Here is a 14,049-nt window from a genome sequence, read left to right as displayed (position 1 = left end):
AAGACCGAATTTCTCTCATGCACTAAAATAAGATGTAAAATAATGCAACAATATAAATACCCGGGTTTTCCTACTTTGAGCCACAGGGTGGCGCTGCATAGCACACAGAAACAATGTATCTGTTCTGAACACAAATTAGTGCAGTTGAAGGTTGTAGGGCTTAACTTAAAGAGTTTTATTAGTTTATTTTTCATTAAAGATAATATATAATGTACAGTCTGTTGGCCCCACATTATCCATAAACAAGCCAAATTTTAAGTTTAGCCTATATGGAGCTTTCTAAATGAGAGCACAGTAGAAATAATTGTTCAAGCAGGAGATGTTAGTAATAAAACAATGTGCAACTCTGAAGTCATGCATTAAGATTCAGGAAGCTTTTCATGAATCTCTGACATTTTTAATAATTTTCTTTACAATGGATTTTATTTTTGTTTTCTAATTCAGCACTGCAAAAACAAACCAGTCAAGTTTATTTAGTCTATTTCAATCCAACAGGTAAAACATAATAATAATTATTGTTGGTCTTAATGTCTAGCAGACATTGGGATCATTAACTAATTGAGGGGTCTGATGCCTTAAACAACCCTTTTCCCTCCAGATTTTTTTTTTCTAACATTGTCTCCTTTGGAAACCTGACGCGTCACACAGAAACAGAGCTGCAAAGCAAATGGCTGAATGCAGACAACAAAAATCAATCCAGATCGCTACACGTTTCACCAACAAACTGGCAAAAGACTAAAATGCTTTTTAAATCTATTTTTGTTTTCTAATTCTTAAGATTAATAGATTTTTTTACACTATCATAGATCCTGGAGTAATGACACTCTTTGGTACTTAAGTTCAGTGAGATACTTCTAGCAGTCATCCATCAATCTCTCTGTGATGTTTGAGGGATTTTTTTTACTTGGTTAGTTCATTTCAGGATCAATACCTGTTTTTTATTTTTATTTTTATTTTTTCACCCACTTTTTGTCAGCTTTTGGATAATTGTGATGTTGCAGGGACGAATTAGAGTTGGTCAGGTTCTGCTGCAGCAACGTTTTTTTTAATGTTTTTTTTAATGTTTTTTTTAAATCTGTAACGTTCCACTTGGGTTATACCAAACACGTCTTTTCTTCTGGTGTGCAGGTTATTTAATTTTAGACTTTTTTTGTCCAAAGAGCATTTTTACAGGAGTCCCAAACTTCATCTGTGTTCTCTCTGAAAACATCTCCAGTCAAATCTGTGTAGCCTCTTTGTGATGATACAAGCAAAGATTTACACATAAATATGAAAAAGACTCTTGTTACGTTTTAGGGTTTTGTGACATATAATTTGTTGTTTTTAGGACTAAGTTCTGTTGTTTTGATGATCCTCCTTTGGGAAACTACTAATCCAAACAGGAAACTGATTGACTTCACATTCTTTCAAAACATCTTTAAATCCCCTTCGAGACCCACAAACATATCGGTTACTATTTATTCCTCACCAGAAATTAATTGCATTTTTCATGGTACTGAAAATTTTAAAGTTTTTTTGGTTTGCTAACTTCCATTTGATTCGTCCAGTAATGTAGAGATGTTAAACAATCCTGTGTCCAAATTAGAAATTAGTGCATACACAAAAGCTTTGAAAAAGATGTGAAATATCCACACATTAAATTTTAAGTACATTTTTCTGGTATTTGATTACAGCAGCTAGAGTATTTTGACTCCAACTGGAAGCTCTTAAAGTATCAGACGACAATAAAGTCATGAATATTCATCTCACAACAAGCTGTAGAAGTAAGGAGACTCGTTGAGAGCCGACTGCAGGAACATTTTCTCTGTCAGCTGTGAGGATGGAGAGGTTCAGATTGTTAAGGCGGCTCCCTGAGGTCTTTGGACACTTGTTGCCCCAAGGCCTCTGGCCTCTTCGCACCCTTTCATTCTGATGGTAATGATGCCCGGACAGACCGGTCAATAGGATCATCTCCTGACCAATCACTGTGACATTAATGAACTGCGAAAACAGAGGCTGGACATATGCTGCATGCTGGCTTTGTCAGGTTAGCTGCTGGCAGAAGCTTTATTGAAGGATGAGGTTAAACAGGTTAACTGAGGGCTGAAGCTGCTGCTGTCACCTCAGAGTCTGAGTACAACAACTTCCACATAGAGTCCGGGACTTTATCCGCTTAATAAAAGATGGTGCATTCAACTATAGGGCTGCATGAAGCTTTGCTTTTTTGTATAAATAGCATCAAAACTCAAAAGTTTTAAGCATTCTTTGGATTTTAAACAATGAACTCAGAGCTTTAAAACAATTTCAAGAGAATTGATATTAATTTTATAAATGCTAAGAGTGTTTAAAGCCAATTAAAGGAAAGTTATTGAGGTTTTCTGGGGAAAAAAACAAAACAAAAAAAAAAACGTTTGTCCTTTGATGATTGTGGCAAAAAAAAAAAAAAAACAAAGAAGGGAAAAATATATTTTAAAGACACAATCTGACAGGAGCACAGAAACAAAACCACCAGTTTAATTAGATTTTCACTAATAATGGTGCATTAGTATGCTTAAAAGGTTTGAAAATGTCTTTTCATTATGTTAAATACAGAAAACCAGGTCAACACAAAAAATACTGACGCAAATAAAGCATGTTAAGAGAACATAGAAATGTTCTTTGAGGAAAAGATGGAGGAGGATCAGGAAGCGTTTGCTAAAAGAGATGTTTCTCTTAAATTATGGCGCTTCCAGGGACCTGATGCCAGAGGAGAGTAAACACACCTCTCCTCGTAGATCATATGACCCTGGGGAGAGTGTTTGTGAAACCACTTGGTCTGCTATTGTCCTCCTGGGACTGGACTCCTCTGAAAAGCTGCAGAAAGCCTGTAATCAGATTAAAGGCTGCTGGGAAGGGGAGGAGGGATTTTTGAGGACTCGCAAAGACGTCGTGGAAGTTCCCTAATCAGTACCTGCCATTGAAGTGCAGAGAAGAGGCTAAATAACGCAGCAGGAGGGAAGGCGGGAGCCAAGCTGGAGGGACAAATTGGCCTGTTGTTGGGGAGGGATCGCGGAACAATGAGGGAGGGGAGGACAATCAGCGAGTATAGAGCTGGAGAGAATAGATGTGATAGAAGCAAGAAGGAGACGGGAGGACTGCAGAGGCGGTGGCCTCATCCTATCTTGCCTTGGCAATTATATCATCTTTTTGAGCTGATTGGAGCAGGCTGCCACGTCCAGCTGGGCTGTAACACGGACGGAGCGTCCTAAACTTTTTCTCTGTGTTCACAAAATGATCACACTACGCCAAGGGGCAAGATCTCAACTCCTACTGTAACGCAATAAACCTCCCGCCGGTCTTCATGCATTTCGCCTAAATTCCTCACACAGAGTCCAGTCCACAGCACTGAACACCGTGAACCAATGAAGGACCGTGAACCTGTTTTTTTAATGTGCTTCACAGGAGTTCATTTGTTGGGGTCAAAGGGGAAGGTCTCAGCGGGGGGAAGACCTCTCAGCAAGCACTGGTGCGGAGGAAAAACCAGTGAAATCACTATTCATGGCAGGAGATTTGGTCACAAAGGCCACTGGTTCCCCGCTTGGACTGAAAGAAGGAGAAACGAAAGCCGGTTTAAAAAAATATGTGAGGAATCCAACGTGAATGATTTGGCTAATTAAGATGCACCTGCACACCAGAGAGCTAATTGATGCTTTTGTAGCAGGTATTAGAGCTACATTACCTTATGCTGCTGGGCCATGTATTCTACCATTAATAAGGTAATTTGTTTATAGATATGATGGGATTTTTACCCTTTCCCATTGAACCATTATTACGTCACAGAAGTCTGCCCTAATTTACTGCTTTCTTTTACATTCCTACATCAATGAGAACAAATCTTACAAAAACTGGAGACAAATCACCAGCAGCTATCAATGAATGAAAGTGTAAATGTGTCATGAAATAGTAATTTTAATCTAATTTTACAGGCATTTAGTTATGAACTAGAAGGAAAATGACTCTTTTTTTTTAAAAGTTAAAATCAGAAATGTTTGGCAGACATTTATATTATGCCTAACCACAATACTTTGTAAAAACAGTTTTTGCTACAGTAAAGAGTGTGAGCCTTTTTGTGTGTGTGTGTGTGTGTGTGTGTGTGTGTGTGTGTGTGTGTGTGTGTGTGTGTGTGCGTGTGTGTGTGTGTGTGTGTGTGAGTGTGTATGTGTGACCCACCTTTGCACAGCCTACTGAAAATTGTCCCCACTTTTCCTTGTAAAGTAGCTCAGACTCAGCCAGACTGAAAGGAAAACATCACAGAGCATGACACTGCCAACATCGTGTTTTGTGCTATTAGTTTTCTTAACGTTTTGCAAGTAAGAACGTTCAGGTTTAGTCTGATCAGTGGACGATATTCCACATGTTTGCTGCGTCTCCTACTTTAAATAAGACTTTTCATTACTTTTCCCCGCAATGTTTGTTTTTTGTTGCCACAATTTCATGAGGTCAAATAGGACCAATAGTGGACTTGTCAACTTCTTTCAGACTTTCTCTCTGGCCTGTCTGTTCTTATTAAGTTGATTGTTCAGTAATGCTAACCCTGTTCAATGAAGACGTCATTGATGAGGGAGAAACGTTGTCTTTAATTTTATTACTGGGAAATCAGGAGGGGGCATATGTACACAGACATGCCACTCTTTTTTAGTCTTTTATTTTAATTTATTCTATTTGCAAAGAGAAATTGGCAACATTGTCAGTAAATCTGGAGGAGACAAATCTGTAATTATATCTGTTTCGGCAAGACACTTAACATAATTCCTAAAAATAGAAATAACAGAGTACTTTAAAAATATACTAGTTTAAAAAAAAATCTGTGACAGAAATATCGACATATGGACAAAAAGTACATAGTAAAAGATATAGGAATTATTTAACTATAACTGAATTTTCCTAACGATAGAAATGCCGTACTTGTTTTTTTTTTCTAGGTTTCTATGTCATCTGTCAGCATTATGATCATTTTCTCTTTCAGTTGAGCGGTTTGTATAGGAGTAGGCCCATGCTTTACCAACTATGAAACATCTGGCATAACCTATGGCGAAACAATGAAATATTGAGGAGAGTAATAGTGACTAGATTCAACAGATTTAAAAGTGTCTGCTGTATTTTATAGTTCAACTGTTTCAACATGCTGCAGCCTGTGAGGCCCTTAGAGGCCTGCAAGGCTTTCCTGACAAACATCTGGTGTCCCAGAGGTGGCAGAGTTTTTTACTTAATTTTTCAGACATTAAGTAAAAATCATAGTATTAATCATATTGGATGCTAAATATTTGTAGATACAAAAGCCAAAGAAAAATAAGCTTTAAGTATTTTCACTTGTTAACATTTTGTGTGAAGTTGAAATTCAAATTCCAGGACAAATAAATATAAAGGACAGCAAAAATGAAGCACCGGATTAATCCTCAACAAACCCCCAGAGGTTGTTGACAAAACCAACAATTTACTTAATGCAACCAATGCTTTATCAACAAATCAAAGTCAAAGTGATACATGTTAATGTCTGAGAGCCAGAATACCTAAAGAAAAAAATTCAGACCATATTTTTAAAATTAATTTTCCAAAAATAAAGGTCTGTCTAAAAATCATATTAATCTAAGAAACAATTTTTGGGGGGATAAATCCTTTTTAACAAGAACAATCCAGGACTGCTTTTGCAACGATTATCGTCTCTGGAGGAAATGTAGGCGAGTTCCTTGGACTGAAACAGGAGCACAGGACAGATTTCTAATCACCCATAAAAACAAACTTTCTATTGAAATGCTTGTTATGAAATGATTTGGATCTTTAATTTAAACGTAGGAACAACCCATATCTAAGAGATAAGGATGCTTCACAGTCCATGCCACCTAAAGGTGTTGTTTGTGAGCACACAGTTCACCATGTAAGGACAGTTTTCAGTATTTAGATGTTCACACAAAATGTGTCCTGTATGTTTTTCCACAACAGCGACTCATTTTTCTCTCGATGTTTCTGCCAAATGAATCAAATTGGCCTGCATCTAAATCTGAGACCAGATTTAGATGCAGGCAAAGCAGATGAACTTCCTTTTCATGGATATGATGCGCAGCATTAGCTTCATTCACTGTGCAGCTCACTAATGTCATGTAGCATTTTTTGGTGACATTTGTTTGGAGAAACAGGAATGCAGATGGATCTGAACACCAGACTAACAATGCAGGTCAGACGTGGAGCAGCAATTCTGTCAGAAATTTTGCGATTAAAATTGCAATATTTATCACAATCCTTGAGCGTTTGGCATCACTGGGCATAATAATGTCTCATTTCTTGTTACTAATATTCTGTTTCATTTGTGCAACATAAAACGCAGAAATTCAGCGATCCTTCCTGCTGTGAATGATTGAAGAAGGTAAATGTGCAGAAATAACCCCTAATTAGCAAAAGACTCTCTTTTTTTATCTGTCCATCTCTTTCATGTGAAATACAGATTATTATTAATCCACAGGGAAACAACGTCATGCACTCAACGTTGTGTTGAGTGCAGATCGTTAAAAAAAAGCGACTCCTTTTTGTCAAAAACTGATAGAGTGAGCTTCTCTGGAAGAGAGCAGTGACACTTAATGCTCCATACAGTTACAAAATATAAAAGCTCTTGATTTCTTGGACTGCAATGGAGGAAGAAATCAGAACGAATAGTGACTCATGCCCCTTTTTTGTTGTGTGGGTGTTTTACTTTGACACCTACTTTATTAGAAATGGCCATGGATGCATTTAGTTTAAGCCCAGTAAAGGTTACAAATATTTAGTTTCTAAAATAACTGCAGGAATTGCACAAGCTGTTTTGCACAGAGAGGGGGCGGTAATCCCACAGTGCGACAAGCAAAGGAGGGAAATTTGTGGAAAAAAGGAGGGAAAGACGGAGACAGGAGAGGTAGGGAGAGTAATGATTCTCTTGGGAAGGGAGGGTGTTTGGGTGAAAAGCAACAGCATATGTATTGTTGGAGGCCCTGACTCGCCACCCTGGAGAGCTCCCTGTTCCCACGGTTTGCTCAACAAACAAACGCAGCGCCCCACTCCTCCACTCCCACCCCTCAAAACATACACACACCACCATGCTCCTGCACGCAGCAGTGATGTCATTAATTACCATCAAAATGAGCATGACAGCAAGCAAGTGTGCGTGTGTCTGCAAGCGAGGCTTTGTCTGTGCGTGTGTGTGTGTGCGTGCGCGCGCATGTATGTGAGTGAGGGAGGGAGATGTAGGGAATGAGAAAGAAAGAGACCATTGTCCGTTCTGAAATAAAGAAATCTCCACTGAAGCATTGTAAATGAAAAAGGCAGAAAAATGGACTAAATTCTGGGATCTCTGAGTGAAAGCTGGGCTGTCACATCTTGTCAGAGCCTCACAAAATGTGATGTGCACACAGCGGCTCGCCTGGCCATAGAGACACACTGTGTGTGTTGCCCTGATGAAATCCAAGCCTTTTCCTTCTCAGTGTGCCCCAACTCTTTTTTTTTTCGTTTTAAATGAACGTAGCATATTATTATTATTATTATTATTATTATTATTATTATTATTATTATTATTATTATTATTATTATTATTATTATTTTTATTATAGTACCTGTCTTCTGTCTGTTGACTGGTACTCGGTAGAAAAGTTTGCAAGGATTTATTGACAATCCGGAAAGGAAATAGAAAATAATGGCTTATGAAGCTTGTTAAAAAGCATGTATCATAATTTTTTTTTTTTACAGCTTTTCCTCTTTGTTCACTTTTAGTGCACAGTAGTTGTATTCATTTCCATGGCTGAATTCGAGAAACATGTTCAGAAAGTGAACATGGCTGATAGTTGCCACACAGTGATAATATTATGTTTGGTTTGTCAAACTCATAAAAACAAACCAAATCCAAGACAAAAGTAGAGATAATAAAGTTTCCAGTGCAAACCTGAGAACATAGAGTTAGCATTGGTCTGGAACGTATGACAGAATAAACAGAGCAGTGACTTAGAGACCTAACAAACCGGCTCTGGGAGGAATTTAAAAGTACCCTGTTTAAAGTCCAGTCTGTCTTTAGTTCGCCGAGGGGATTTTCACTGGTATATTGATCTGCATGGGGTGCTAATAATTTTGAGATTAATTGTATAGTTGGTGTTCATTTTCTGTCTTTAAGTGAGGTGTGGCTTCTAAACTATTTATGCATTCAAAAATATATGTATGTCTTGAAAAACGATACAACTCTGTACCTTAAAGACTTTATGTTTAATATTAAAAGTGTTTATTTTTTCCAGGTTTTTGATGAGTTAGTGCTGATCTCTAGTTCACACCTCTGATAGATTGTAAGTCCTTAATGATGACTGGGTAATTTAATGACTGTATACTTTATTTTTAATTAAAAACAAACAAACAAACAAACAAACAAACAAACAAACAAACAAACAAACAACTATTTCCCTGTTATTTAAATTAGAAAGTTGAAATCTAGAAGTCTTGTTGGACTTCATAAGAGAAGCTCAATGCCCCAGAAACTGATCAGCTTCTTACATAAACAGAGCAGAGCTTATCAGCATAACAACCAAAACTAATGCAAAGTTTTCTAAAGATGAAGCTGAAAAGAAGAGTGCAAAAAAGAGAAAAAGAAGAGTCAAACCCTGTGGAACACCTTAAACCTCAGCTCAGTTCAAACCTGTTAATATAACTCAACCCAGAGCAGCAGGCTGCTGTAGTAATGTTTTAAAATCTGTGAGATTTAAAACCTTACTCAGGATTTCTTGCACATGCCGGACAGTTTGACCTGAGTCCATACAGTTATCTTTTTACTTTTAAAATATGTTTTCTAACTAAGTTAATAATGGACAAATTATGCATAAATGTGCCAAGAAGTGCAAGTGTTGTCCGTGTGTATGCCTAATTTTTTAGCACTATAATGTACAAACAGTTAGTTTTTGGCAAAGCGAACTAAACGAGGCTTTGGCTGTTCAGTCAAGCAGATCAGAGACTCGCATTGCTGTCAAACACACAGCCAGCAATGCAATGGATTCCACCTCATCAAAGTTTGCACTGATAATTGCTACTATTTGAAAAGAAGGCGTGTTAATTAGATGCCTTGATTAGGACCAGAGGAAAAAAAGAAACAAACGCATGCTTTGTTGTCTTGAACAAATCTATCAGCTTGGTGGTTTACGTATCTGCTGAGCTGTAAGGCTTTTGTTTGCTAAGCTTTGATGAGGTCCTTGTTTCAGGACCAGTCCCGTCTCTTCAACTGGGAAAGCATCCAATAGTTCATCAGCGATCCAGAAGGGCAGCAGTAATATTCTTCAAAGAAAGCGTGAAACAGGCAGCAGAGAGGGTCCTGCACTCTGCACTGTGGAATAAGAATAAATCTTTGATTCTCAGCATCTTTGAGATACATCAGCTTGTTTTTGACAAGGCTTTCATTGGATAAAGAGAAGCATTTAAACATGTGGGCCACACTACCAATTTGCATTTAAGTCATGGAATGTTCTTAATAAAAGAAATGTATCTAAAGCTATTTAGCTGCATAAATGACACAAAATTGAAACTGTTTTTTTTTTTATTTATAGTTTTGTGTCAGGTTGTCTGGTGACCAGACTGGCATAATTTTCAGCTCTGTGGACCAGTTGGAAAATAAAAAATCTGCTATTTTTCCCATCAGTTAGTTTGCGGGAACATCGACACACTTCGGTGTGGAAGTTATCACTGAAGGAAGAAAATCTGAATCAGTATGGTATTTGTCTTTTTCATGAAAACCTGTTGGTTATTCATTCATCCTGCTACCTGAGGGAGAGTTAGACTTTACAACAGATGACAAGAAGGCTGAATGTATCACATGTATTAAAAACTGCTATAATCAGAAACTTTGCTTTAGAATATTACTTAAATCCTGTTTTTTAGGGAATCCTTCTCACCCACATGATGCAATGCTATATGCTCCTAATAACTAATGAGCATTAATAGTGGGAACTATTAATGCTCATTAGCATTAATGTTAACGTTTCAAGCTCTTTGAAACGTTAGAAAAATCTGCAATAGGACATAACACAACTACCAAATTTGATTGGTGCATCTTTATGCACTATTTATTAAGAAGTTTCTGTCAGTTGTTTGAAGAGTCAAAAAATAAATTCAAATTTGACCAGGTATGTCTGCCCACATTGAAATCACCGGCTTTAACGGGGAAGTAAAAGTCCTTTTGTAGCGCTTTTACCGTCTACTTTCTAAGTCAAACAAACAACATTCACTGTTTGCATGTCTGCTTCTGCAGAGGGAGACATTAAAACAGCTTTAAGGGGGTTGTGAATGATGCAACAGATCGCAACATTTCCCCAGCAGGGGGTGCTACAGCAGCAACATTACATTATCACTAACTCTCTCTTTTCTTTACACAAACATATCTAATAATAATAATACTAATAATAATAATAATAATAATAATAATAATAATAATAATAATAATAATAATAATAATAATAAACCTTTTCTATAGCTCATAATTATAGAAAAACAATTCTGCAATTAGAGTAGTAACTGCTGTTTTTCTTTCACTTTTGAGTTGTTTTTCAAGTTAACAAGTTATACATTCACAGTTTTATTAAGTGTTTAAAGCATCAGTTTTAAATGTTATATTTAAGAGTCCTGGCATGAACAAAGACAGGTGACTTCATCTCCTTCTTGACGACTTTACGTTTGAAACCCATTTAAATTATCCCTACTGTTGAGGTTTTTTTAAGAGACTACTGGTCACACATGGAGACTTGTGTTTTTATAAGATGTATGAGGTATATGGAATAGCTAGATTCAGTTGAATTTTTATTAGATGGCTGCAAAAAGTTGTATTGAATAAATTTACGAGTGTATCCTTTCTCTTTGTGAAAGATGTGTTCAGAGACACATCACATGTGAAAAATTAAACTGTAAAACATTTGCAGGACCTCTTTTTTTAAATTTAAAATATCAGCTACTAGTTTATTTTATTGGTACTGGATTCTGGTAGTAATACCAGTTCTGGTACTGATTTTATGTCCCAATATCATACCTATAATTTCTTATAGAAGTTTAAAAAGATTGAAAGTTCTTGTTATTTCTTCATACAAAATGTATCGTATCCCTTGCAGATTTAGTTTAAAGTAATCTTTTGCTTTGATCAACAGATTTGTTCTGACGTGCCAACAAGTTGGAGGGAAGAGTTGGACTTCAGTCTGGCAAAGACTCTGAGGAAGGAGCTAAAGGTTAAAGCCATTCGTTTCTCAAAGATGTAGAGCTGATCAAAATATGAGTAGTAACATGCAAAAAGCTGGTCAACAATTGTAAGAAGGGTTTGACTGCCAATAAAAACACTCAAATTATTACTAAGAAGATTATAATGTAACATCTTCTCTAAAAAATCAAAAACAAAAAGCAGAACATCGATTAAAAAAATAATTTTTCCCAAAGGTGATATAAACTGAAAACACTGCAGCAGTCAAATTTACCTCCATACATTTTCCTCCTGTAACAACTTCAATATTTTCACTTTCATCAATAAAAACCCACATAAAAACATTTTGTTCTTAATGTAAAGTTGAGTCTTCATCCTTCTGTCTTTGGTACATATATACTCTGTCGTTACAAAAGTTGATGATTTCCAAAGTATTAAAAAATATGGTGAAATGCAACATGTCTGTTATCATGAGTTGATTGGTTTCATGATTCTTTTCCGATCTATTACCCTCACTAGCTCCCTCTTCTTTTCAATATAAAACGTCTATTTGGGAACAAAACAAATGCATAAATTTCCTAAGTATGTGAGCTGGCAGAGTACCGCAGCAACCTCTTGAATTAAGCGTTGAGACTGGATGATGAGGTGAGAAGCAGAAAAGGCCTAAAACAAACAGCGGAGGGGCTCCAGCCCAACAGCCAGAGGCTTAAGATATATTAAATTACCATGATTGGGACTTAAAGCATGGTTAAAGCCTGTTTGAGAGGCTGTGGAGCCTCAAAGCAGCGCCATTCATGTCTAGGGAGCTGGGTCAATAGGTTGGGGAAGTTCACAGGACCTGATTCTATTCTCATGCAAACGCAGAGAACAAGACATAAAGCTCACTCAGTTGGAAGATATAAATGACCGGACAACCCTGCGCGGCCGTCCGCAGACACAAGCCGGCTCTGCAGCGGCCTGCTCGTCATTCATGAGCGACTTCCCTGTAACGTCTCACTTCCTGCTTTTCAGAGTGACACATGAGACACGCACAGTGTTGTTAAATTTAGTGCAATTAGTTAACTGCTCTTCTGCCACATGGTAAATATCCCGACTCCTCACATACTTCATAAGCTAACAAGAACATTCATCTTTGTCTGCAGAGAGTGAGAATCTCGGCTGGACAGATGCAGACTATATACTCTGTTGAACCAAATGCTGTGTGTGATCTCTAATTCTCTCTAAAACATAAAGATCTCTAAATCTAAACATAATGAGAAAAAAAAACTAAAATAAAGCCAATAGATTAAACCATACCAACCCGAATCAAATAAAAAACACATCACGGATCCAGTTGTTACTCCTAAATTCTGGAGAAATTTACTTAAAACCCTCAAAGTGCTATCAAAAAGTCACCTCTTTTGCTTTAAAGCTTGGCTGTTGTATTTTATTTTTTAATATTTTCACTTTTAACAGTTGCTTGAATAAGATGAGTCTCTCTGCATGAAGCGCACGTGTCTTGGTTTGTCTCAGGTCAACTTGTGTCCCAGCAGACCAAAAGGTCAAGACCTTCTGACCAGCAGCAGGATAATAATGGTGTCTGAACTTTAAGCAGCGACACGTTAAAGACTAATACTAGAGCTGTCACAGATTTCCTTCCTGGTTACATTAACTGGTGGAATAAGAATTTTTTTTATTATTATCATTTCTTACCAGTGCAGAAATGATGAGGTCTGTAATAACTAAATGGACCCTTTTCGACTCTTGTTACATTTGATTTTTATACGTGAATCATCCCAGTGATGTAACAAATGCCTTCACACACTTTGGCATGAAGGATCTGTCATTTCTTGCTCTGTTGTTCATCATTTGAGCTCTTTGGCTCAAAACCTGCAACACTTTTCTGTCTGCCTCTGTCCAAGGTGCTGATGCAAACCAGCTTCATGATGCCTGTAAAACCAGGAATAATCACACCTACATTGTTGGTTTTAGTCTGTTTTATTGAAGACATGAATAACTGGACAGCTTGCATTACATTATAAACAATCCACTTTTCAGCATTTTGTTTTGAAAAAAAAAAAAGGATATCACGTCTATTAACACCATTTAAATATAAAAGTTATCTAAGTTGAGCCTGAAGACACATATTTTCTTCTATCGAACATGATTTTAAGTCGTCCAGGCTAATCTAATAGTTTAAAAATATATATTTTGCAGCAATAAACCTGCATTATCACATTTCACATGAAAAATTATACATAACTAACTTTACAAGCTTCGCTTCATTTTTGCGTCTTTATATTACTGGCTGTTTGAACTGTTCAGTCTGAGTTCGGCTCCATGTGTTCGTCACCTTCAGACGAGCCGTCAGATCCCAGCGTGTTGGTGGAAGATGTGCTGATCCTCTCATTCTGAACCATGGCTGGGTTGAGGCTCATCGCTGTTTTAGCTACAGAACAAAAGGAGGAAAAGCTTTTAGTGCAAATGATCTAACTTGGTAGGAATAATCGTCGTTTGCCAGCATGCAGAAATAAGTTAGTTGACGCAAACAAAACTAGCATATTTTACGCATGGCTCCTGTCAGTTCATATGAGCCCTGGGCCACCCCGGCCCCGTAGCCATGCTGCTGCCAGATTCACCAAATTATACGTAAAAAAAAAAGGGTCCAGGACATTTTAATCCCATTGGGGGACATGGTAAGTCTCTTTCTCTACCAATTTTCACCCTCTCTGTTACTCAAACCTCCTCTTTCTTCTTCAGATTCACAAGGCAGGATTCTGCTGTCCCCCGTTTTTCTTCATGTTCTCTCATATCTTTTCTCAGAGACACTCCCCCCCCTACACACACACACACACACACACACACACACACACACACAC

General features: G+C 37.3%; 1 long non-coding RNA gene across 2 annotated transcripts in view; it reads right to left on the bottom strand.

Annotated features, from left to right (window-relative positions):
- Positions 1-13,152: 13,152 nt before the first annotated feature.
- The window catches only part of LOC106964012 (uncharacterized), a 7,711-nt gene continuing 6,814 nt past the window's right edge, over positions 13,153-14,049 (bottom strand). For both annotated transcript variants that reach the window (XR_001428306.1, XR_001428305.1), the window contains exon 3: positions 13,153-13,619. This is a non-coding gene — a long non-coding RNA (uncharacterized LOC106964012). The remainder of the gene's footprint in view (positions 13,620-14,049) is intronic.

The sequence above is a fragment of the Poecilia latipinna genome, unplaced genomic scaffold (assembly GCF_001443285.1).
Source record: "Poecilia latipinna isolate Pla-1442-1.1 unplaced genomic scaffold, P_latipinna-1.0 Scaffold1614, whole genome shotgun sequence".
Lineage (NCBI taxonomy): Eukaryota > Metazoa > Chordata > Actinopteri > Cyprinodontiformes > Poeciliidae > Poecilia > Poecilia latipinna.
This window is presented reverse-complemented; position numbering and strand designations above follow the sequence as displayed.